Source organism: Oncorhynchus nerka, unplaced genomic scaffold (genome assembly GCF_034236695.1).
Source record: "Oncorhynchus nerka isolate Pitt River unplaced genomic scaffold, Oner_Uvic_2.0 unplaced_scaffold_1450, whole genome shotgun sequence".
Lineage (NCBI taxonomy): Eukaryota > Metazoa > Chordata > Actinopteri > Salmoniformes > Salmonidae > Oncorhynchus > Oncorhynchus nerka.
Window position 1 is genome coordinate 41,143 of NW_027039870.1, and position 24,000 is coordinate 65,142.

A 24,000-nucleotide genomic window follows, 5' to 3' on the forward strand; every position below is an offset into this window, starting at 1 on the left:
AAGTAGAGCATCATGTCAGAGGGCTGAACAGAGGACCGTCTCTCTAAAGTAGAGCATCATGTCAGAGGCTGAACAGAGGAACGTCTCTCTAAAGTAGAGCATCATGTCAGAGGGCTGAACAGAGGAACATCTCTCTAAAGTAGAGCATCATGTTAGAGGCTGAACAGAGGAACGTCTCTCTAAAGTAGAGCATCATGTCAGAGGCTGAACAGAGGAACGTCTCTCTAAAGTAGAGCATCATGTTAAAGGGCTGAACAGAGGAACTCTCTCTAAAGTAGAGCATCATGTCAGAGAGCTGAACAGAGGAACGTCTCTCTCTAAAGTAGAGCATCATGTTAGAGGGCTGAACAGAGGAACATCTCTCTAAAGTAGAGCATCATGTCAGAGGGCTGAACAGAGGAACGTCTCTCTCTGAAGTAGAGCATCATGTCAGAGGGCTGAACAGAGGAATGTCTCTCTAAAGTAGAGCATCATGTCAGAGGGCTGAACAGAGGAACGTCTCTCTCTGAAGTAGAGCATCATGTCAGAGGGCTGAACAGAGGAACGTCTCTCTCTAAAGTAGAGCATCATGTTAGAGGGCTGAACAGAGGAACTCTCTAAAGTAGAGCATCATGTTAGAGGGCTGAACAGAGGAACGTCTCTCTCTGAAGTAGAGCATCATGTCAGAGGGCTGAACAGAGGAACGTCTCTCTGAAGTAGAGCATCATGTCAGAGGGCTGAACAGAGGAACTCTCTCTAAAGTAGAGCATCATGTCAGAGGGCTGAACAGAGGAACGTCTCTCTAAAGTAGAGCATCATGTCAGAGGCTGAACAGAGGAACGTCTCTCTGAAGTAGAGCATCATGTTAGAGGGCTGAACAGAGGAACTCTCTGAAGTAGAGCATCATGTTAGAGGGCTGAACAGAGGAACGTCTCTCTGAAGTAGAGCATCATGTCAGAGGGCTGAACAGAGGACCTCTCTAAAGTAGAGCATCATGTCAGAGGCTGAACAGAGGAACGTCTCTCTAAAGTAGAGCATCATGTCAGAGGGCTGAACAGAGGAACATCTCTCTAAAGTAGAGCATCGTGCGCAGTGCCGGTGTCAGAGGGCTGAACAGAGGAACAGAGAGTTTAGGCTGAAGTAGAGCATCATTTCTAGAGGCTGAACAGAGGAAAATTCTCTCATCTCAGAGCATCATGTCAGTCCTTCTCTGTGTGTGACAGGGTCTGGGTAGTGACAGGGGTCTGGGTAGTGTCAGGTCTTTCTTTTCACAGGACATCTGCTCTAACCTACTATCTGTGTGTGTGTGTGTGTGTGTGTGTGTGTGTGTGTGTGTGTGTGTGTGTGTGTGTGTGTGTGTGTGTGTGTGTGTGTGTGTGTGTGTGTGTGTGTGTGTGTGTGTGTGTGTGTGTGTGTGTGACTGTCTATCAGGTCCCCTATTTCGAGGTCTACTTCATGTCATCCAACGGCTGCTCCAGAAACGTCAGTGCTGGCTGTTCTGCTGTTCCTGGCCCTGGTGCTACAGCGGACCTTCCTACAGGCCTCCTACTATGTCACCATAGAGACCGGCATCAACCTCCGTGGAGCCCTGCTGGTGACTGACTGGAGGATTCTGGGATTTGTAGGATACTCGTCACCGATTCTCCATCCTTTACCCAAAGTGTTCACTTGTTCAGTCTCTGTCATAGATTTAAAAGCGTTAGATGTGTAGTCATTGGCTGACGGGAGTTTCTGCCGTTGTTCAATTCATATGACGGGGAGTGGGGAGGTGCAAAAATAAAGTGGGGAATCTGGACAGCCGTAGACAGTCACAGAGGTGGAGAATCGGGACAGCCGTAGACAGTCACAGAGGTGGAGAATCGGGACAGCCGTGTGACAGTCACAGAGGTGGGGAATCGGGACAGCCGTGCTGACAGTCACAGAGGTGGAGAATCTGGGCTACAGCCGTAGACAGTCACAGAGGTGGGAGAATCTGGACAGCCGTAGACAGTCACAGAGGTGGAGAATCGACTGCCGTAGACAGTCACAGAGGTGGAGAATCGGGACAGCCGTAGACAGTCACAGAGGTGGAGAATCTCCAGCCGTAGACAGTCACAGAGGTGTTCGGGACTGCCGTAGACAGTCACAGAGGTGGGGAATCGGGACAGCCGTAGACAGTCACAGAGGTGGAGAATCGGGACAGCCGTTACGACAGTCACAGAGGTGGAGAATCGGGACAGCCGTAGACAGTCACAGAGGTGGGGAATCGGGACAGCCGTAGACAGTCACAGAGGTGGAGAATCGGGACAGCCGTCGACAGTCACAGAGGTGGAGAATCGGGACTGCCGTAGACAGTCACAGAGGTGGAGAATCTGGACAGCCGTAGACAGTCACAGAGGTGGAGAATCTGGACAGCCGTAGACAGTCACAGATGTGGAGAATCGGGACAGCCGTAGACAGTCACAGAGGTGGAGAATCGGGACAGCCGTAGACAGCCACAGAGGTGGAGAATCGGGACAGCCGTAGACAGTCACAGAGGTGTAGAATCGGGACAGCCGTAGACAGTCACAGAGGTGTAGAATCGGGACAGCCGTAGTCAGTCACAGAGGTGTAGAATCGGGACAGCCGTAGTCAGTCACAGAGGTGGAGAATCGGGACAGCCGTAGGCAGTCACAGAGGTGGAGAATCTGGACAGCCGTACACAGTCACAGAGGTGGAGAATCGGGACAGCCGTAGACAGTCACAGAGGTGGAGAATCGGGACAGCCGTAGACAGTCACAGAGGTGTAGAATCGGGGCAGCCGTAGTCAGTCACAGAGGTGTAGAATCGGGACAGCCGTAGTCAGTCACAGAGGTGGAGAATCGGGACAGCCGTAGGCAGTCACAGAGGTGGAGAATCGGGACAGCCGTAGACAGTCACAGAGGTGGAGAATCGGGACAGCCGTAGACAGTCACAGAGGTGGAGAATCGGGACAGCCATAGACAGTCACAGAGGTGGAGAATCGGGACAGCCGTAGACAGTCACAGAGGTGTAGAATCGGGACAGCCGTAGACAGTCACAGAGGTGGGGAATCGGGACAGCCGTAGACAGTCACAGAGGTGGAGAATCGGGACAGCCGTCCTGACAGTCACAGAGGTGGAGAATCGGGACAAAAAGACAGTCACAGAGGGGAATCGGGACAGCCGTAAGTCACAGAGGTGGAGAATGGGACAGCCGGTCACAGATGGAGAATCTGGACTGCCTATGAGACAGTCACAGACCTGAATCTGGACAGCCGTAGACAGTCACAGAGGTGGAGAATCTGGACAGCCATAGACAGTCACAGATGTGGAGAATCGGGACAGCCGTAACAGTCACAGAGGTGGAGAATCGGGACAGCCGTAATAGCCACAGAGGTGGAGAATCGGGACAGCCGTAGACAGTCATTATAGAGGTGTAGATATCGGGAATTAGACAGTCACAGAGGTGTAGAATCGGGACAGCCGTTAGTCAGTCAAGAGGTGTAGAATCGGGACAGCCGTAAACAGTCACAGAGGTGGAGAATCGGGACAGCCGTGGCAGGTCACAGAGGTGGAGAATCGGGACTGCCGTACATAGTCACAGAGGTGGAGAATCGGGACAGCCGTAACAGTCACAGAGGTGGAGAATCGGGACAGCCGTAGACAGTCCAGAGGTGTAGAACTCAGCCGTAGTCAGTCACAGAGGTGTAGAATCGGGACAGCCTAATCAGTCACATCTTAATGGAGAATCGGGACAGCCGTATAGTCACAGAGGTGGAGAATTGGGACTGCCTAATACAGTCACAGAGGTGGAGATCGGGACAACTCGTAACAGTCACAGATAGAATCGGGACATAGACAGTCACAGAGGTGGGAACTCCTAATAGCCTAGACAGTCACAGAGGTAATAATCCCTAATATATCCCTAATAGTCACAGAGGTAGAATCTGGACCCTAATACAGTCACAGAGGTGGATAATCGGGACTGCCGTAACAGTCACAGAGGTGGAGAATCGGGACAGCCCTAATAACTCACAGAGGTGGAGATCGGGACATAACAGTCACTAAGGTGGAGATCCCTACATAGACAGTGACAGAAGTGAATGTACTGTATCTAGTAGGTTGTTAATGTCCTCTGTCCTAATATTTCCTGGCATATATCTATAATAAGATCCTGCGTCTATCCATCCTCTAACATGTCCATGGGAGAATGACCCTGGGCCAATATATCAACAACCTGGTATATCCATAAAACCAACCAGCTCATGTGTTCCTCATCCCTGTAATCCCAACTCCCTAATATATGCCTGTGCAGGTGGGTTTAATGACTAGATATATCCCTATTCAGTTAATGTCCCCAATGTATCTTTTCGTAGCAGGTTAACTTTAATATTATCCCTAATAACTCCCAGGTTGGGATATATTAAGGTTAATAACTCCTTAGTGTATTTAAATAACATCAACAAAAAAACTTTTTCTGGTCAATTCTCATAAGTTTGGTGGGGCCATGCTGGTAAGATACAATCTGGACAATCTATGTATGATCCGCTGGGGACAACCTGATCTTAAATGAACAAGTATGTCTTTTTTAATCCATTATCTGCCAGTACCAATATGACCTAATATTATGCTCAATAATATATCCCTAATAACTCCTTATAACTCCATAATATATCCCACAAAGCTCCCTAATTTATTCCTAATAACTCAATAATATATCACTAATATATCCCTAATATATCCCTCATAACTCTCTAATAACTCCCTAATATATCCCTTATAACTCCATAATATATCCCTAATATATCCCTAATAACTCCCTAATATATCCCTAATATATCCCTCATAACTCCCTCATAACTCCATAATATATCCCTAATATATCCCTAATAACTCCCTAATATATCCCTAATAACTCCCTAATAACTCCCTCATAACTCCTTAATAACTCCCTAATAACTCCCTAATATATCGCTAATAACTCCCTAATATATCCCTCATAACTCCCTAATAACTCCCTAATATATCCCTCATAACTCCTTAATGAATCCCTAATATATATCTAATAACTCCCCAATATATCCCTAATAACTCCCTAATATATCCCTAATAACTTCCTAATATATCCCTAATAACTCCCCAATATATCCCTCATAACTCCCTAATATATCTATAATAACTCCCCAATATATCCCTCATATCTTTGTGTTGTGTTCCTGCTCAGATTGTGATGGGCGTGATCTTGCTGTACTACCTGCTGGGGACCAGTGCTCTGATTGGAGCTTCAGTCATCGTGCTGCTGGCTCCAGTCCAATACCTGATCGCTACCAAGCTGGCTGACACCCAGAAGAGCACCCTGGTGAGTCACCCTCTGTTCACGTTGAGACACTCAGGTTGTACACTGCCTGCACCAAACCCTTAGATCATAGTTTCACTGTCTCTTTAGAGATGAACCTGCAAGCTTTACCATGAATAAATAGCCTAGATTTGAGTGATTTCAGTTATTTTCTGTTGTGATGAGGGAAACAGTATATGATAAGGAAACAATAACCTTTAAAAACAGTTGAAATGAGAATATGTTTATATTATTTTATAGTTTAAATCTTCAGTAAGGCATCGCCCTCTTCTGACAGGACCAATCTACGGAACGTCTGAAGAAGACCACAGAGATTCTGAAGGGGATCAAGCTGCTGAAGCTGTACGCCTGGGAGAACATCTTCTGTGACAGTGTAGAAGATACCAGGGCAAAGAGCTCACCAGCCTCCGCACCTTCGCCTCTACACCTCCATGTCTAGTGAGACACACACACACACCTTCGCCCTCTACACCTCCATGTCTATTGAGACACACACACCTTGGCCCTCTACACCTCCATGTCTATTGAGACACACACACCTTCGCCCTCTACACCTCCATGTCTAGTGAGACACACACACACCTTCGCCCTCTACACCTCCATGTCTAGTGAGACACACACACACCTTCGCCCTCTACACCTCCATGTCTAGTGAGACACACACACCTTCGCCCTCTACACCTCCATGTCTAGTGGGACACACACACACCTACACCCCCTCTACACCTCCATGTCTAGTGAGACACACACACACCTTCGCCCTCTACACCTCCATGTCTAGTGAGACACACACACACCTTCGCCCTCTACACCTCCATGTCTAGTGAGACACACACACACCTTCGCCCTCTACACCTCCATGTCTAGTGAGACACACACACCTTCGCCCTCTACACCTCCATGTCTAGTGAGACACACACACCTTCGCCCTCTACACCTCCATGTCTAGTGAGACACACACACCTTCGCCCTCTACACCTCCATGTCTAGTGAGACACACACACCTTCGCCCTCTACACCTCCATGTCTAGTGAGACACACACACACCTTCGCCCTCTACACCTCCATGTCTAGTGAGACACACACACACCTTCGCCCTCTACACCTCCATGTCTAGTGAGACACACACACACCTTGGCTCTCTACACCTCCATGTCTAGTGAGACACACACACACCTTCGCCCTCTACACCTCCATGTCTAGTGAGACACACACACCTTCGCCCTCTACACCTCCATGTCTAGTGAGACACACACACACCTTCGCCCTCTACACCTCCATGTCTAGTGAGACACACACACCTTCGCCCTCTACACCTCCAATAAGACACATCTCCTCTGTTACTTTATAATAGCTATCACATCCTTTATTTTGAGCTGTGAAATCCCCTTCATTTTGTCCAGTAAGACACTCACACTGCTCATGTTCTGTCCAGTAAGACACTCACGCTGCTTATGTTCTGTCCAGTAAGACACTCACACTGCTTATGTTCTGTCCAGTAAGACACTCACACTGTTTATGTTCTGTCCAGTAAGACACTCACACTGCTTATGTTCTGTCCAGTAAGACACTCACACTGCTTATGTTCTGTCCAGTAAGACACTCACACTGCTTATGTTCTGTCCAGTAAGACACTCACACTGCTTATGTTCTGTCCAGTAAGACACTCACACTGCTTATGTTCTGTCCAGTAAGACACTCACACTGCTTATATTCTGTCCAGTAAGACACTCACACTGCTTATGTTCTGTCCAGTAAGACACTCACACTGCTTATGTTCTGTCCAGTAAGACACTCACACTGCTTATATTCTGTCCAGTCAGACAGTCACACTGCTTATGTTCTGTCCAGTAAGACACTCACACTGCTTATATTCTGTCCAGTCAGACAGTCACACTGCTTATATTCTGTCCAGTCAGACAGTCACACTGCTTATATTCTGTCCAGTCAGACAGTCACACTGATATTCTGTCCAGTCAGACAGTCACACTGCTTATATTCTGTCCAGTCAGACAGTCACACTGCTTATATTCTGTCCAGTCAGACACTCACACTGCTTATGTTCTGTCCTCATTTATATTTGGGGCTCAGTTTGACTTAAGAGCTTTGAAGTTTGAAAATGTCTTTGTTCTCTCCAAAGGCTCTCTGTTGTTACATAATATGACCTCTTTTCCTCCCAGTTTTCATGAATGCTGCTATCCCCATCGCTGCTGTGCTTGTGGTAAGATGGTTTCTCATCATCCCTGTATCCTGCAGGCCATTTTTCGGGCCAATTGTAGCTAGTGTTTTGCCAGCTCTGAAATCTGGTAACAATACCGAACTGAGTAACTGTGTGTCCCTTTGTGTCTCTGTCAGACGTTTGTCAGCCACGCCCTGATCAACAAGTCCAAACCCAGCTCCTCGGAGGCCTTCGCTGCTCTGGCCCTCTTCCACATCCTGGTTACCCCACTGTTCCTGCTCTCCACCGTGGTCCGCCCGCAGTCAAGGCCATGGTCAGGTGAGAGGCCTACTGAGGACGCCCAGGGATACTGAATACTGGATAGTTACCAGCTAGACAATCTGCTGGAATCTTATTTGTATCATAGAAGGGTTATTTATGTGTGTGTGTGTGTGTGGGTGTGTGTGGGTGTGGGTGTGTGTGTGTGGGTCCTATCATATCGTGTCCTATCCACAGCGTCCAGAAGCTGGGTGAGTTCCTGCAGAGCGATGAGATTGGCGATGACAGCTGGAGGAACGGAGACATGCCTGTGTCCCTAGAGGCCTGTAAGAAACATCCAGGGGCGGTTAGTACACACACACACACACACACACACACACACACACACACACCACCATCCCTATTACCAAACACTGCCCCAAATACAGGCCTGAGTCGTGTTTAGTAGGGAACACTGAAGCAAAATGTAAACTAAATGGTGTGTTTCGAGGTAGTCTCTTAGCGTTTCAGTCTGTTTATTCACTTTGGTCCCTAATGAACATGACCCAATTACTCATCTGTCCCTCTGCCAGAGCAGCTAATGCTGGACATTCAGCCAGCACAGCACAGAGCCTAATCCAGGAGCTATTCATTTACAGCCAGCATGGAATACAACAACTAGTGTGTTGCTACAGGGTTTCCACAGCTCCCAACACGGCTAATGGACTCGTCAGGATGATGTGATGGTTATGATGCTTTTCAACTGACCAAGTTTCAGAGCCAACGTGTTTCTAACTTCAAACTGTTGGTGGAACTGCAGAGAAAGTGTCTGTTTGACCAGAGCAGATCTGGTCTCTGTAGAAGGAGGAACTGTAACTACACACCGTGTCAATCTAGCAGCAGTGTTTCATGGGGAATCTCAACCAGGAGTCGTTAAATTGCTGGTTGCTGCCAGTCTCGTCATGTCTTCAGCTGTTCTCTGGACTTTGACAGGTTTATTTCTGTGTTGGACTCCTCAGAAGGAGTGGAGAGAGACGGAGACCGAGTGGTGGAGGGGTTAGTGTGAGATGGAGGAGCCATTTGTTTAGGGCTGATGGAGGGAGGGAGGGAGGGATGTCTTGGGGATGAGGGGTAGGGGATAAGAAGCTCCCTCTGGGGACAGTCTCAGTCAGGGTCTGAGAGGGGTCCTCCTGGAGGTTACAGCGGATGAGGGGCCAAGTTTATCACTGAATGCAATCTCTCTCTTTCTGTTTTCTCACCCTCCCTTCATCTCCATCTCTCCATTTCTGTCTTCGTTCTATCCCTCCCTTCCTCTCTCCTCTCCCTCCCTCCCTCTCCCCTCTCCCTCCCCACCCCCCTGCCTCTCTCCCCCTCCCTTCCTCTCTCCTCTCCTCTCCCTCCCTCTCTCTCCCTCCCTCTCCCTCTCCCTCCCCACCCCCCTGCCTCTCTCCCTCCCTTCCTCTCTCCTCTCCCTCCCTCTCTCTCCCTCCATCTCCCCTCCCTCCCCATCTCCCCCCTACCTCTCTCTCTCCAGACCAAGGCTATAAACAGGAAGCAGCCCCTGCTCTACCAGATGGACAGCTATGAGCAGCCAGCACGCAGACCACTGCGACCCAACGAGACTGAGGACGTGGCTGTCAAGGTCAGGGGTCAAAGTTCAACACCTCAACAAGCTCATTGGCCCTTCTTCTCAGGACCTGTGACACACACAGCACCGCACACACTCGCTGACTGCATGCACGGACACAGGGGCAGACACGTAGGCTATCAACTCACAGCCAAGCTGTAGCTCACGTACATGTGCAGCCACGTCACGCACGTAGACACGTACACACGCAGAGGCTTCTGAGCTGGAGTCTGACAGTTGTCCTCAAACCTTTAAACTGGCCTTTTTGTCACATCCGCCCGGGTCATTCACTCTAGTAACACGTGACACCACGGATGTTACCACTGTCTATCTCTCACAGCAGATGTTACCACTGTCTATCTCTCACAGCAGATGTTACCACTGTCTATCTCTCACAGCAGATGTTACCACTGTCTATCTCTCACAGCAGATGTTACCACTGTCTATCTCTCACAGCAGATGTTACCACTGTCTATCTCTCACAGCAGATGTTACCACTGTCTATCTCTCACAGCAGATGTTACCACTGTCTATCTCTCACAGCAGATGTTACCACTGTCTATCTCTCACATTAGATGTTACCACTGTCTATCTCTCACAGTAGATGTTACCACTGTCTATCTCTCACAGCAGATGTTACCACTGTCTATCTCTCACAGTAGATGTTACCACTGTCTATCTCTCACAGCAGATGTTACCACTGTCTATCTCTCACAGCAGATGTTACCACTGTCTATCTCTCACAGCAGATGTTACCACTGTCTATCTCTCACAGCAGATGTTACCACTGTCTATCTCTCACAGCAGATGTTACCACTGTCTATCTCTCACAGCAGATGCTACCACTGTCTATCTCTCACAGCAGATGTTACCACTGTCTATCTCTCACAGCAGATGTTACCACTGTCTATCTCTCACAGCAGATGTTACCACTGTCTATCTCTCACAGCAGATGTTTCATCTCTTGGCCTGTCCATTGTGTGAAACACACCCTGAGGAGAAGTCAACATTTACCGACAGTTTAAACTCTCAGGACCCACATAATGAGTCAGAGGCAGGGGATTCTCATGAGAACAGAGAACCCTCATTAACTGACATGTTCTCAGCCCCTGTTCTGGTCTCTTTGGGGTCCACATCCTGTTGCTATCCCTGTGGACACACAGCATTATTGTAGGCAGCCTGTTAATGAGCTTGGGGGCAGCAGGAGGGTCGAATGGATGGGCTGCTGCTGTGTGTGAACCAGACAAATCTTCTTTCTCTGTCTTCTCTCTCATCTCACCCGCTTTCTCTCTATACCCTCCTCACTGTCTCCCATTACCCCTTCTCTCTGCCTCTCTCTACCCCCCCCTCTGTCTCCCATTACCCCTTCTCTCTGCCTCTCTCTACCCCCCCCCCTCTGTCTCCCATCACCCCTTCTCTTTGTCTTCCTCTCTGTCTCCCATCACCCCTTCTCTCTGTCTTCCTCTCTGTCTCCCATCACCCCTTCTCTTTGTCTTCCTCTCTGTCTCCCATCATCCCTTCTCTCTGTCTTCCTCTCTGTCTCCCATCACCCCTTCTCTCTGTCTTCCTCTCTGTCTCCCATCACCCCTTCTCTCTGTCTTCCTCTCTGTCTCCCATCACCCCTTCTCTTTGTCTTCCTCACTGTCTCCCATTACCCCTTCTCTCTGCCTCTCTCTACCCTCCTCTCTGTCTCCCATCACCCCTTCTCTCTGTCTTCCACTCTGTCTCCCATCACCCCTTCTCTCTTTGTCTTCCTCTCTGTCTCCCATCACCCCTTCTGTTTGTCTTCCTCTCTGTCTCCCATCACCCCTTCTCTCTGTCTTCCTCTCTGTCTCCCATCACCCCTTCTCTGTCTTCCTCTCTCTCCCATCACCCCTTCTCTTTGTCTTCCTCTCTGTCTCCCATCACCCCTTCTCTCTGTCTTCCACTCTGTCTCCCATCACCCCTTCTCTTTGTCTTCCTCTCTGTCTCCCATCACCCCTTCTCTCTGTCTTCCTCTCTGTCTCCCATCACCCCTTCTCTCTGTCTTCCTCTCTGTCTCCCATCACCCCTTCTCTTTGTCTTCCTCTCTGTCTCCCATCACCCCTTCTCTCTGTCTTCCTCTCTGTCTCCCATCACCCCTTCTCTGTCTTCCTCTCTGTCTCCCATCACCCCTTCTCTCTGTCTTCCTCTCTGTCTCCCATCACCCCTTCTCTCTGTCTTCCTCTCTGTCTCCCATCACCCCTTCTCTCTGTCTTCCTCTCTGTCTCCCATCACCCCTTCTCTCTGTCTTCCTCTCTGTCTCCCATCAACCCTTCTCTCTGTCTTCCGCTCTGTCTCATCAACCATTCTCTCTCCCTTTATTCCTCCCTCTCTCTTCTCTTCCATCTTATCACCCCATCTCTGCCTCCCAGCGTACCCATACTTCCTCCACTCCCTCCCTACCTCCCAGCGTACCCGTATCTTCCTCCACTCCTCTCTACCTCTCTCTACCCCTATCTTCCTCCACTCCCTCTCTACCTCTCTCTACCCGTATCCCAGCCTCCCTTTCAATACTCCCCATCCCCTCTGGTCCTCACCCCCGTAACATCCGCTCTGTCTATTTACAAACTTAATTTACCAAGTCTCTTTTCTCAGCGGTAATAAGACGTCTGTCTTTCATTTTCAACTTGTATTTATTAGTTCTGCGTCACTGAATCTCAGATCTTGTGTGGTTTTGCTGTAGGGGATGGAAGGGAGGGGGGATTACTGGCTATAATAAACAGTGGAATCGGACAAGACATAAAACACAACATAACTATGTAAACATGCTATTATATTTGCCTTAAAGACCTAAATGGTTCATTATTTCTATGTACACATACGTATCTAAACCACCAGCCGCAGACTATAACATGTAGGCTCCATGTCATGTTGGCTCCATGTCATGTAGGCTCCATGTCAGGTAGGCTCCATGTCATCTAGGCTCCATGTCATGTTGGCTCCATGTCATGTAGACTCCATGTCATGTAGGCTCCATGTCATCTAGGCTCCATGTCATGTAGGCTCCATGTCATCTAGGCTCCATGTCATGTAGGCTCCATGTCAGCCTAATCCCACTGTATCCTGTTCAGGTGAACGGTGGATTCTTCACATGGGGAAGCAACTTGTCAACGTTGTCCGACATCAACATCTGCATTCCAACAGGTAACCCGATCCTGCTGGGAACACTATGGCAACGCCAGGCTGCGTCCTGTTTAGGAGGTCGTCGACAGTCAGTGTAGTATATCTAACACCAGCTGTGTGTGTGTTTGTGTGTGTGTGTGACAGTGTAGTATATCTCCCTGCTATGACCTCATGGCCCGTGGCCCGTAAGATATGACAGCTAAGACAAACAGGATAGGCTGGTCCTGGTAGTCCACTATTTGCTGCAGCTGAGGGAGTAGATGTGTTATGTAGGATATGTGGAACAGTGGAGGCTGGTGGGAGGAGCTATAGGAGGACAGGCTCATTATAATGGCTGGAATGTAATAAATGGAACGGTATCAAACGTATGGAAACTACATGATTGACTCCGTTCAATTAATTCTCCATTCTAGCCATTATAATGAGCCCATCCTCCTTTAACTCCTCCCACCAGCCTCCACTGATGTGGAAACATGACTGATCTAAATTGAGAGTATAAAGATATCCCAATATCCTGTCCTACTTTTAAGCTTTAACCAGGGCTGTAACAGACATTATCAATGTCAGATTGACCTAGAACAATCTGTTGTCTCTAATGCTTTATATAGTGTCTTCATACCTTTATATAGTGTCTTCATACCTTTATATAGTGTCTTCATACCTTTATATAGTGTCTTCATACCTTTATATAGTGTCTTCATAACTTTATATAGTGTCTTCATATCTTTATATAGTGTCTTCATACCTTTATATAGTGTCTTCATATCTTTATATAGTGTCTTCTTATCTTTATATAGTGTCTTCTTATCTTTATATAGTGTCTTCATACCTTTATATAGTGTCTTCATACCTTTATATAGTGTCTTCTTATCTTTATATAGTGTCTTCATACCTTTATATAGTGTCTTCATACCTTTATATAGTGTCTTCTTATCTTTATATAGTGTCTTCATACCTTTATATAGTGTCTTCATACCTTTATATAGTGTCTTCTTATCTTTATATAGTGTCTTCTTATCTTTATATAGTGTCTTCATACCTTTATATAGTGTCTTCATACCTTTATATAGTGTCTTCATACCTTTATATAGTGTCTTCATAACTTTATATAGTGTCTTCATATCTTTATATAGTGTCTTCATACCTTTATATAGTGTCTTCATATCTTTATATAGTGTCTTCTTATCTTTATATAGTGTCTTCTTATCTTTATATAGTGTCTTCATACCTTTATATAGTGTCTTCATACCTTTATATAGTGTCTTCTTATCTTTATATAGTGTCTTCATACCTTTATATAGTGTCTTCTTATCTTTATATAGTGTCTTCTTATCTTTATATAGTGTCTTCATACCTTTATATAGTGTCTTCTTATCTTTATATAGTGTCTTCTTATCTTTATATAGTGTCTTCTTATCTTTATATAGTGTCTTCTTATTACATTTACATTTACATTTAAGTGTCTTCTTATCTTTATATAGTGTCTTCTTATCTTTATATAGTGTCTTCATACCTTTATATAGTGTCTTCTTACCTTTATATAGTGTCTTCTTATCTTTATATAGTGTCTTCATACCTTTATATAGTGTCTTCTTATCTTTATATAGTGTCTTCTTATCTTTATATAGTGTCTTCTTATTACATTTACATTTACATTTAAGTGTCTTCTTATCTTTATATAGTGTCTTCTTATCTTTATATAGTGTCTTCATACCTTTATATAGTGTCTTCTTACCTTTATATAGTGTCTTCTTATCTTTATATAGTGTATTCTTATCTTTATATAGTGTCTTCTTATCTTTATATAGTGTCTTCTTATCTTTATATAGTGTCTTCTTATCTTTATATAGTGTCTTCATACCTTTATATAGTGTCTTCTTATCTTTATATAGTGTCTTCTTATCTTTATATAGTGTCTTCTTATCTTTATATAGTGTCTTCTTATCTTTATATAGTGTCTTCTTATCTTTATATAGTGTCTTCTTATCTTTATATAGTGTCTTCTTATCTTTATATAGTGTCTTCTTATCTTTATATAGTGTCTTCTTATCTTTATATAGTGTCTTCATACCTTTATATAGTGTCTTCTTATCTTTATATAGTGTCTTCTTATCTTTATATAGTGTCTTCTTATCTTTATATAGTGTCTTCTTATCTTTATATAGTGTCTTCTTATCTTTATATAGTGTCTTCTTATCTTTATATAGTGTCTTCATACCTTTATATAGTGTCTTCTTATCTTTATATAGTGTCTTCTTATCTTTATATAGTGTCTTCTTATCTTTATATAGTGTCTTCTTATCTTTATATAGTGTCTTCATACCTTTATATAGTGTCTTCTTATCTTTATATAGTGTCTTCATACCTTTATATAGTGTCTTCTTATCTTTATATAGTGTCTTCATACCTTTATATAGTGTCTTCATACCTTTATATAGTGTCTTCTTATCTTTATATAGTGTCTTCATACCTTTATATAGTGTCTTCTTGTCCTGTGTCTGATCTCCAGGTCAGCTGACCATGATCGTGGGCCAGGTGGGTTGTGGGAAGTCATCCCTGTTGCTGGCCATGCTGGGAGAGATGCAGACCCTCAGTGGAAAGGTCTACTGGAGCAAGTGAGTGGTACCAACCGGCATAAGCTACATGTTAGAAGGTCTATAATAGGGTGTAAATCTCTGGGGTCCTCATCTTTATTAGGTACTGAACATGCTGAGGTCCACTCAAAGACCAAGATGGACACATCTCATTTCCTCTTTATCCCTCTCAGTCTCGTTTTGGGTCGTCGTGTCTTTCTAGAGTTGACTAGCTGTCAGACTCGTCCATTAAGTCCATTTGAAATGGGTGTTTCACTGTGCTTCTCCACCAATGCTAATCAAAGCCTTCATCTGTGGAATAAGAAGCCATTCCACCCTCCATCTTGTTGGTCCTGTGTGTTGTCCTTCCTGTGTCTGTGTCTGTCTCTGTGGCTGTGGTTGCTATGGAAGGAGAGCTGGCTGCTCCTCTGTCTCTCTGTACATCGCTCACTGTCTGCTTGCTGGTGACAGCTTTGCCTGAACTTTGACTGTCTAACATCATCTATCTATCTACTCATCTCTATAACACAACCTCAGAGTCACCATCACAAACTGGACCTTTCCATTTTCAACTCTCTGTCTTCACATTTCTCTGTTATTCATATTTTTACAACCAAACAGAATGTCCATCTCCTAGGGCCAAATCTTAATTTGAGATCTGCACTCACATTAATGTACTCTAATGTCAAATTAAGATTTGGTCGTCTGTGATGTTCTGGAGATGGATCTCTGATTAGCATTCATAGCATTAGCATTCATAGCATTAGCATTCATAGCATTAGCATTCATAGCATTAGCATTTAGACTGAAACCTGAGCGGAAGAACAGACACATGCTAATTGCTAACGAACTGACGTTGCAGCATTTTCTTGCCAACGACATATTGGCTGGGAGTTAGCGTGATTACGTGTCCAGGAAGTGTTCAATTGTATAATTGAATTAGATTGGATTGGGTTAAGTATTTGTTTGGGTTATTGAATGAATAATACACTTCTGACCGAAGGTTTTCATTTGGAGCTATTTGGACTGAATGAAAACAGTGGTATTAGTTTGTCGAGGTTTAGTAACTGTTGATTTGATTGTTCTCCATTAAGTCCCAGCCTGTTAATAAGCTGTAATATACCCTACCAATCTATTAAACACTTCTCTCCCTTCATACACTGCTATGAAACATGGTCCATATAGTTCTTTAAAGTTCTCTATGATACTGATGGTGCACCACAGTTACCATTAGAACCACTATGTCTCCTCAATCTGTTTAGAACCATAACGGCTGCTCTTCTTAGCAGTAATTGAAAAATCAAATTGACCTTTCCAAATAAAGTCCACTCTTATGTGAGCGAACGAAGGTGCCAGTCAGTACCATAGCAGGACAGGTAGTCACCACGGGCCGTAGACACTAACCTCAGCTTTGTCTGTGTTCTGTCTTCTTCTGTCGTGGTTGTTTTCTATCTAAATCAGACTGCCTGTGAGTGAGATGCTGCACGAGGCCAACAGGTATTTTCTCCCTCGGGTTACTCTTCCCATCTCATCCCTGTACAGTACATTCTACATTTACAAGTCATTTGGCTATTAGTTGACCATATGAATCCTTTAGTCCCAACACTTAAGTCATTTGGCTATTAGTTGACCATGTGAATCATTTGGGTCTCAACACTTAAGTCAGTTGGCTATTAGTTGACCATGTGAATCATTTGGGTCTCAACACTTAAGTCAGTTGGCTATTAGTTGACTAGTTGAATCATTTAGGCTAGTTTTGAATATACACCAAATATGTGAAAGGACTAGTGGCCCCAAGGACTGGGTTGAGAATGGTTGATTAAGCAGTCGCTGTTATCCCCACTGAATCCCACCCACCCTCATGTAGACCTACATCATTCTAGGAGAAGCCATAACACTATTAGAGCAGACAGTGTCCTGGGCCTGAGACAATGACAGTATCATGACAGTATGCATGCACTGTTGAGGGAGGTCATTCTGTAGATAAAGCTGGATTAAATTGACTCTTGGCTCTCTGTCCAAATGTCTTCGCCCCGATACAGGGCTTTACTATAAAGACACTTCTGCTAGATTTACATTTGAACACACATACGCGACTCTGTACACAGACACACACAAACACACACACACACGCACGCGCGTGCGGTTCAGCTCTTCATGTGTAAAGGAAGTTGAAGTCGAGGTGGCTGTGTCTATCTGGCTGTACAGACTCTAACACATTGAACGTGACTTGCAGTTGTTTTGAGACGGACGGGTCTTTTGAAGAAACCAGGAGGTACCCCTTTTTAAACTTCCTCTGAAGGGACCCTGCCGTCATCCCCTTCCTCCCTTCCACTGCCATCATTCCCTATATCCCTCCATCCCTCCCTCAATCCCCCCCTTCCCCTGCCATCATTCCCTATATCCCTCCTTCCCTCAATCCCTCCCTTCCCCTGCCATCATTCCCTATATCCCTCCTTCCCTCAATCCCTCCCTTCCCCTGCCATCATTCCCTATATCCCTCCCTCAATCCCTCTATTCCCCTGCCATCATTCCCTATATCCCTCCCTCAATCCCCCCCTTCCCCTGCCATCATTCCCTATATCCCTCCCTCAATCCCTCCCTTCCCCTGCCATCATTCCCTATATCCCTCCCTCAATCCCTCCATTCCCTGCCATCATTCCCTATATCCCTCCTCAACCCCTCCATTCCCCTGCCATCATTCCCTATATCCCTCCCTCAATCCCTCAATCCCTCCATTCCCCTGCCATCATTCCCTATATCCTCTCTCCCTCCCTCAATCCCTCCCTTCCCCTGCCATCATTCCCTATATCCCTCCCTCAATCCCTCCTTCCCTGCCATCATTCCCTATATCCCTCCTTCCCTCAATCCCTCCCTTCCCCTGCCATCATTCCCTATATCCCTCCTTCCTCAATCCCTCCTTCCCCTGCCATCATTCCCTATATCCTCCTCAATCCCTCTATTCCCCTGCCATCATTCCTATATCCCTCCCTCAATCCCCTTCCCCTGCCATCATTCCCTATATCCTCCCTCAATCCCTCCCTTCCCCTGCCATCATTCCCTATATCCCTCCCTCAATCCCTCCATTCCCCTGCCATCATTCCCTATATCCCTCCCTCAATCCCTCCCTTCCCCTGCCATCATTCCCTTTATCCCTCCCTCAATTCCTCCATTCCCCTGCCATCATTCCCTATATCCCTCCCTCAACCCCTCCATTCCCCTGCCATCATTCCCTATATCCCTCCCTCAATCCCTCAATCCCGCCATTCCCCTGCCATCATTCCCTATATCCCTCTCTCCCTCCCTCAATCCCTCCCTTCCCCTGCCATCATTCCCTATATCCCTCCCTCAATCCCTCCCTTCCCCTGCCATCATTCCCTATATCCTCCCCTCAATCCCTCCATTCCCCTGCCATCATTCCCTATATCCCTCCCTCAATCCCTCCCTTCCCTGCCATCATTCCCTATATCCCTCCTCAACCCCTCCATTCCCTGCCATCATTCCCTATATCCCTCCCTCAATCCCTCCCTTTCCTGCCATCATTCCCTTTATCCTCCCTCAATTCCTCCATTCCCCTGCCATCATTCCCTATATCCCTCCCTCAATTCCTCCATTCACCTGCCATCATTCCCTATATCCCTCCCTCAATTCCTCCCTTCCCCTGCCATCATTCCCTATATCCTCCCTCAATCCTCCTTCCCCTGCCATCATTCCCTATATCCCTCCTCAATCCCTCCATTCCCCTGCCATCATTCCCTATATCCCTCCCTCAATTCCTCCATTCCCTGCCATCATTCCCTATATCCCTCCCTCAATTCCTCCATTCACCTGCCATCATTCCCTATATCCCTCCCTCAATTCCTCCTTCCCTGCCATCATTCCTATATCCCTCCCTCAACCCCTCCATTCCCCTGCCATCATTCCCTATATCCCTCCCTCAACCCCTCCATTCCCCTGCCATCATTCCCTATATCCCTCCCTCAATCCCTCAATCCCTCCATTCCCCTGCCATCATTCCCTATATCCCTCCCTCAATCCCTCCATTCCCCTGCCATCATTCCCTATATCCCTCCCCCAATCCCTCCATTGCCCTGCCATCATTCCCTATATCCCTCCCTCAATCTCTCAATCCCTCCCTTCCCATGCCATCATTCCCTATATCCCTCCCTCAATCCCTCCATTCCCCTGCCATCATTCCCTATATCCCTCCCTCAATCCCTCAATCCCTCCCTTCCCATGCCATCATTCCCTATATCCCTCCCTCAATCCCTCCATTGCCCTGCCATCATTCCCTATATCCCTCCCTCAATCCCTCCCTTCCCCTGCCATCATTCCCTATATCCCTCCCCCAACCCCTCCATTCCCCTGCCATCATTCCCTATATCCCTCCCTCAACCCCTCCATTCCCTGCCATCATTCCCTTTATCCTCCCTCAACCTCCATTCCCCTGCCATCATTCCCTTTATCCCTCCCTCAACCCTCCATTCCCCTGCCATCATTCCCTATATCCCTCCCTTCCCTGCCATCATTCCCTATATCCCTCCCTCAATCCCTCCCTTCCCCTGCCATCATTCCCTATATCCCTCCCTCAACCCCTCCATTCCCCTGCCATCATTCCCTATATCCTCCTCAACCCTCCATTCCTGCCATCATTCCCTATATCCCTCCTCAACCCCTACATTCCCCTGCCATCATTCCCTTTATCCTCCCTCAACCCCTCCATTCCCCTGCCATCATTCCCTATATCCCTCCCTCAATCCCTCCTTCCCTGCCATCATTCCCTATATCCCTCCCTCAACCCCTCCATTCCCCTGCCATCATTCCCTCAATCCCTCCATTCCCTGCCATCATTCCCTATATCCCTCCCTCCCCCTCCATTCCCCTGCCATCATTCCTATATCCCTCCCTCAACCCCTCCATTCCCCTGCCATCATTCCCTATATCCCTCCCTCAATCCCTCCCTTCCCCTGCCATCATTCCCTATATCCCTCCCTCAACCCCTCCATTCCCCTGCCATCATTCCCTATATCCCTCCCTCAACCCCTCCATTCCCCTGCCATCATTCCCTATATCCTCCCTCAACCCCTCCATTCCCCTGCCATCATTCCCTATATCCCTCCCTCAACCCCTCCATTCCCCTGCCATCATTCCCTTTATCCCTCCCTCAATTCCTCCATTCCCCTGCCATCATTCCCTTTATCCCTCCCTCAATTCCTCCATTCCCCTGCCATCATTCCCTATATCCCTCCCTCAACCCCTCCATTCCCCTGCCATCATTCCCTATATCCCTCCCTCAATCCCTCCATTCCCCTGCCATCATTCCCTATATCCCTCCCTCAACCCCTCCATTCCCCTGCCATCATTCCCTATCCCTCCTCAACCCCTCCATTCCCTGCCATCATTCCCTATATCCCTCCTCAACCCCTCCATTCCCCTGCCATCATTCCCTATATCCCTCCTCAATCCCTCCCTTCCCCTGCCATCATTCCCTATATCCCTCCCTCAACCCCTCCATTCCTCAGTCATGGTGATCATTGAGTTGTTACTAGCTGGTCGTGGAGTGAGTCGGGAGTGAGTCGTGGAGTGTTTGTGTGCTTCCATGCTGGGAGTCTGGGTCTGAAGTAACTGACTGAAAAGGCAGTTAAAGGGATGGAGATATATTTTGACACTGTGGATTCACCTCCACAGTATGTTTTCAACAGGAGACAATAGGAATACAGTACACAAAGAGACCAACATCCTGGTTAGTGTGCATGACCCATAGCTAACGTCTTCATTCTCTCTTTCTCTTATATCGTACAATTACTCAGCCATTAATAACAGCTAAGGCATATGGTGGCATATAACATATGGTGGTGGGAACACTGGTACACAATGGTACACAAAAGCACTGTGCCTTCAGATACATAATGCTCTTATCCTCAAGCATATCCTTTGGGTAGTTCTTTGGGTAGTTCTGCTGCACATCCAACAAGATCAACAAACTGGACTCCCAGCACATTGTTGTTATTTTGGTTCAACTCTTCCAGCTCATCATTAACCTGTGTTAGAAACCTAAACCCACTTCCCCCACTCACCGCTTGATGTGCCTCAATGTTGACGTCTCAAAGATTACCCCCTCCCCTACCTCCATGTTTGTAGTTTGAGCTCTCTCTCTTCTGCCTCCATTTCCCATAATGCCTCAGTAAGAACAGGTACTCTGTGGGCTACGCTACCCAGAAGTCTTGGCTGCTGAATGCCACCGTGGAGGATAACATCACGTTTGGCAGTCCCTTCAACAAACAGAGGTAAAACACCACTCTCTACTCTACCATACTCTACCCTACTCTACTTTACTCCACTCTACTCTACTCTACTTTACTGTACTGTCCTCTACTCCACTCTATTCTACTTTACTGTACTCTACTCTACTCTACTTTAACTCTACTCTAACCTACTGTACTGTACTGTACTGTACTCTAAGCTACTCTACTCTACTCTCATCTCCTCTCCTCTACTCTACTTTACTATACTGTACTCTACTCTACCCTAATCTACTGTACTGTACTTGCCTCTACTCTACACTTCTCTACTCTACTCTACTCTAACATACTGTACTGTACTGTACTGTACTCTAACCTACTCTACTGTACTCTCCTCTACTCTACTCTAACCTACTCTACTCTAACCTACTGTACTGTACTGTACTCTACTCTAACCTACTGTACTGTACTCTACTCGACTCTACTCTAACCTACTGTACTGTACTGTACTCTACTCTAACCTACTGTACTGTACTCTACTCGACTCTACTCTAACCTACTGTACTGTACTCTACTCTAACTTACTGTACTGTACTCTAACTACTCTACTGTACTCTCTACTCTACTCTACTCTAACCTACTCTATTGTACTGTACTGTACTCTACTCTAACCTACTCTACTGTACTCTCCTCTACTCTACTCTACTCTAACCTACTCTACTGTACTGTACTGTACTGCTCTCTAACCTACTGTACTGTACTCTCCTCTCCTACTCTACTTTACCCTACTTTACTGTACTGTACTGTACTCTACTGTACTCTACTCTAACCTACTCTGCTGTAGTCTCCTCTACTCTACTCTAACCTACTCTAATCTACTGTACTGTACTGTACTGTACTGTACTCTAACCAACTCTACTGTACTGTACTCTACTGTACTCTACTCTACCCTACTTTACTGTACCCTACTCTACTGTACTCTACTCTAACCTACTGTGCTGTACTCTCCTCTACTCTACTCTAACCTACTCTACTGTACTGTACTGTACTCTAATCTACTCTACTGTACTGTACTCTACCCTACTCTACTGTACTGTACTCTACTGTACTCTACTCTACCCTACTGTACTCTACTCTACTCTACCCTACTTTACTGTACCCTACTCTACTGTACTCTACTCTAACCTACTCTACTCTACTCTAACTCTACTCTGCTGTACTCTACTCTACTGTACTGTACTCCACTCTACTGTACTGTACTGTACTCTAACCTACTCTACTGTACTGTACTCTACTCTACTCTAACCTACTGTACTGTACTGTACTGTACTCTAAGCTACTGTACTGTACTGTACTGTACTCTAACCTACTGTACTGTACTCTCCTCTACTCTACACTTCTCTACTCTACTCTAACCTACTCTACTCTAACCTACTGTACTGTACTGTACTCTACTCTAACCTACTGTACTGTACTCTACTCGACTCTACTCTAACCTACTGTACTGTACTCTAACTACTCTACTGTACTCTCCTCTACTCTACTCTACTCTAACCTACTTTACTGTACTGTACTGTACTCTTACCTACTGTACTGTACTGTACTCTAACCTACTCTGCTGTACTCTCCTCTACTTTACTCTAACCTACTATACTCTAACCTACTCTACTGTACTGTACTCTACTCTACTCCTACTTTACTGTACCCTACTCTACTCTACTGTACTCTACTGTACTCTACTCTATCCTACTGTACTCTACTCTACCCTACTTTACTGTACCCTACTCTACTGTACCCTACTCTAACCTACTCTACTCTAACCTACTCTACTCTACTGTACTGTACTCTAACCTACTCTACTGTACTGTACTCTACTCTACCCTACTCTACTCTACTCTACTGTACTCTACTCTACCCTACTCTACTGTACTCTACTGTACTGTACTCTACTCTACTGTACTGTACTCTACTGTACTCTACTCGACTGTACTCTACTGTACTGTACTCTACTGTACTCTACTCGACTGTACTCTACTCTACTGTACTCTACTGTACTCTACCCTACTGTACTCTACTGTACTCTAACCTACTCTACTCTACTCTAACCTACTCTCCTCTACTCTAACCTACTCTACTCTACTGTACTGTACTCTAACCTACTCTACTGTACTGTACTCTACTCTACCCTACTCTACTCTACTGTACTCTACTGTACTCTGCTGTACTCTACTCTACTGTACTCTACTCTACCCTACTCTACTGTACTCTACTCTACTGTACTGTACTCTACTGTACTTTACTCTACTGTACTGTACTCTACTGTACTCTACTCGACTGTACTCTACTGTACTGTACTCTACTGTACTCTTCTGTACTCTACTCGACTGTACTCTACTGTACTGTACTCTACTGTATTCTACTCGACTGTACTCTACTGTACTCTTCTCTACTGTACTCTACTGTATTCTACTCTACTGTACTCTACTGTACTGTACTCTACTGTACTCTTCTGTACTCTACTCGACTGTACTCTACTGTACTCTACTGTACTCTACTCTACTGTACTCTTCTCTACTGTATTATCTGCTGCTCCTCAACACCATTCATCAATGTAATTAAGACTAGACCAATGTTTGTGTTTGGTTAATTCACTTGGTCATGCATCAGCTGAGATGTACTTTTAAT

The 24,000-nt window shown here is 46.1% G+C and overlaps 1 pseudogene; it reads left to right on the forward strand.

Moving 5' to 3' along the window:
• Nucleotides 1–5,178: 5,178 nt before the first annotated feature.
• LOC135568616 (ATP-binding cassette sub-family C member 9-like) overlaps nucleotides 5,179–24,000 on the forward strand; it is a 30,218-nt pseudogene continuing 11,396 nt past the window's right edge.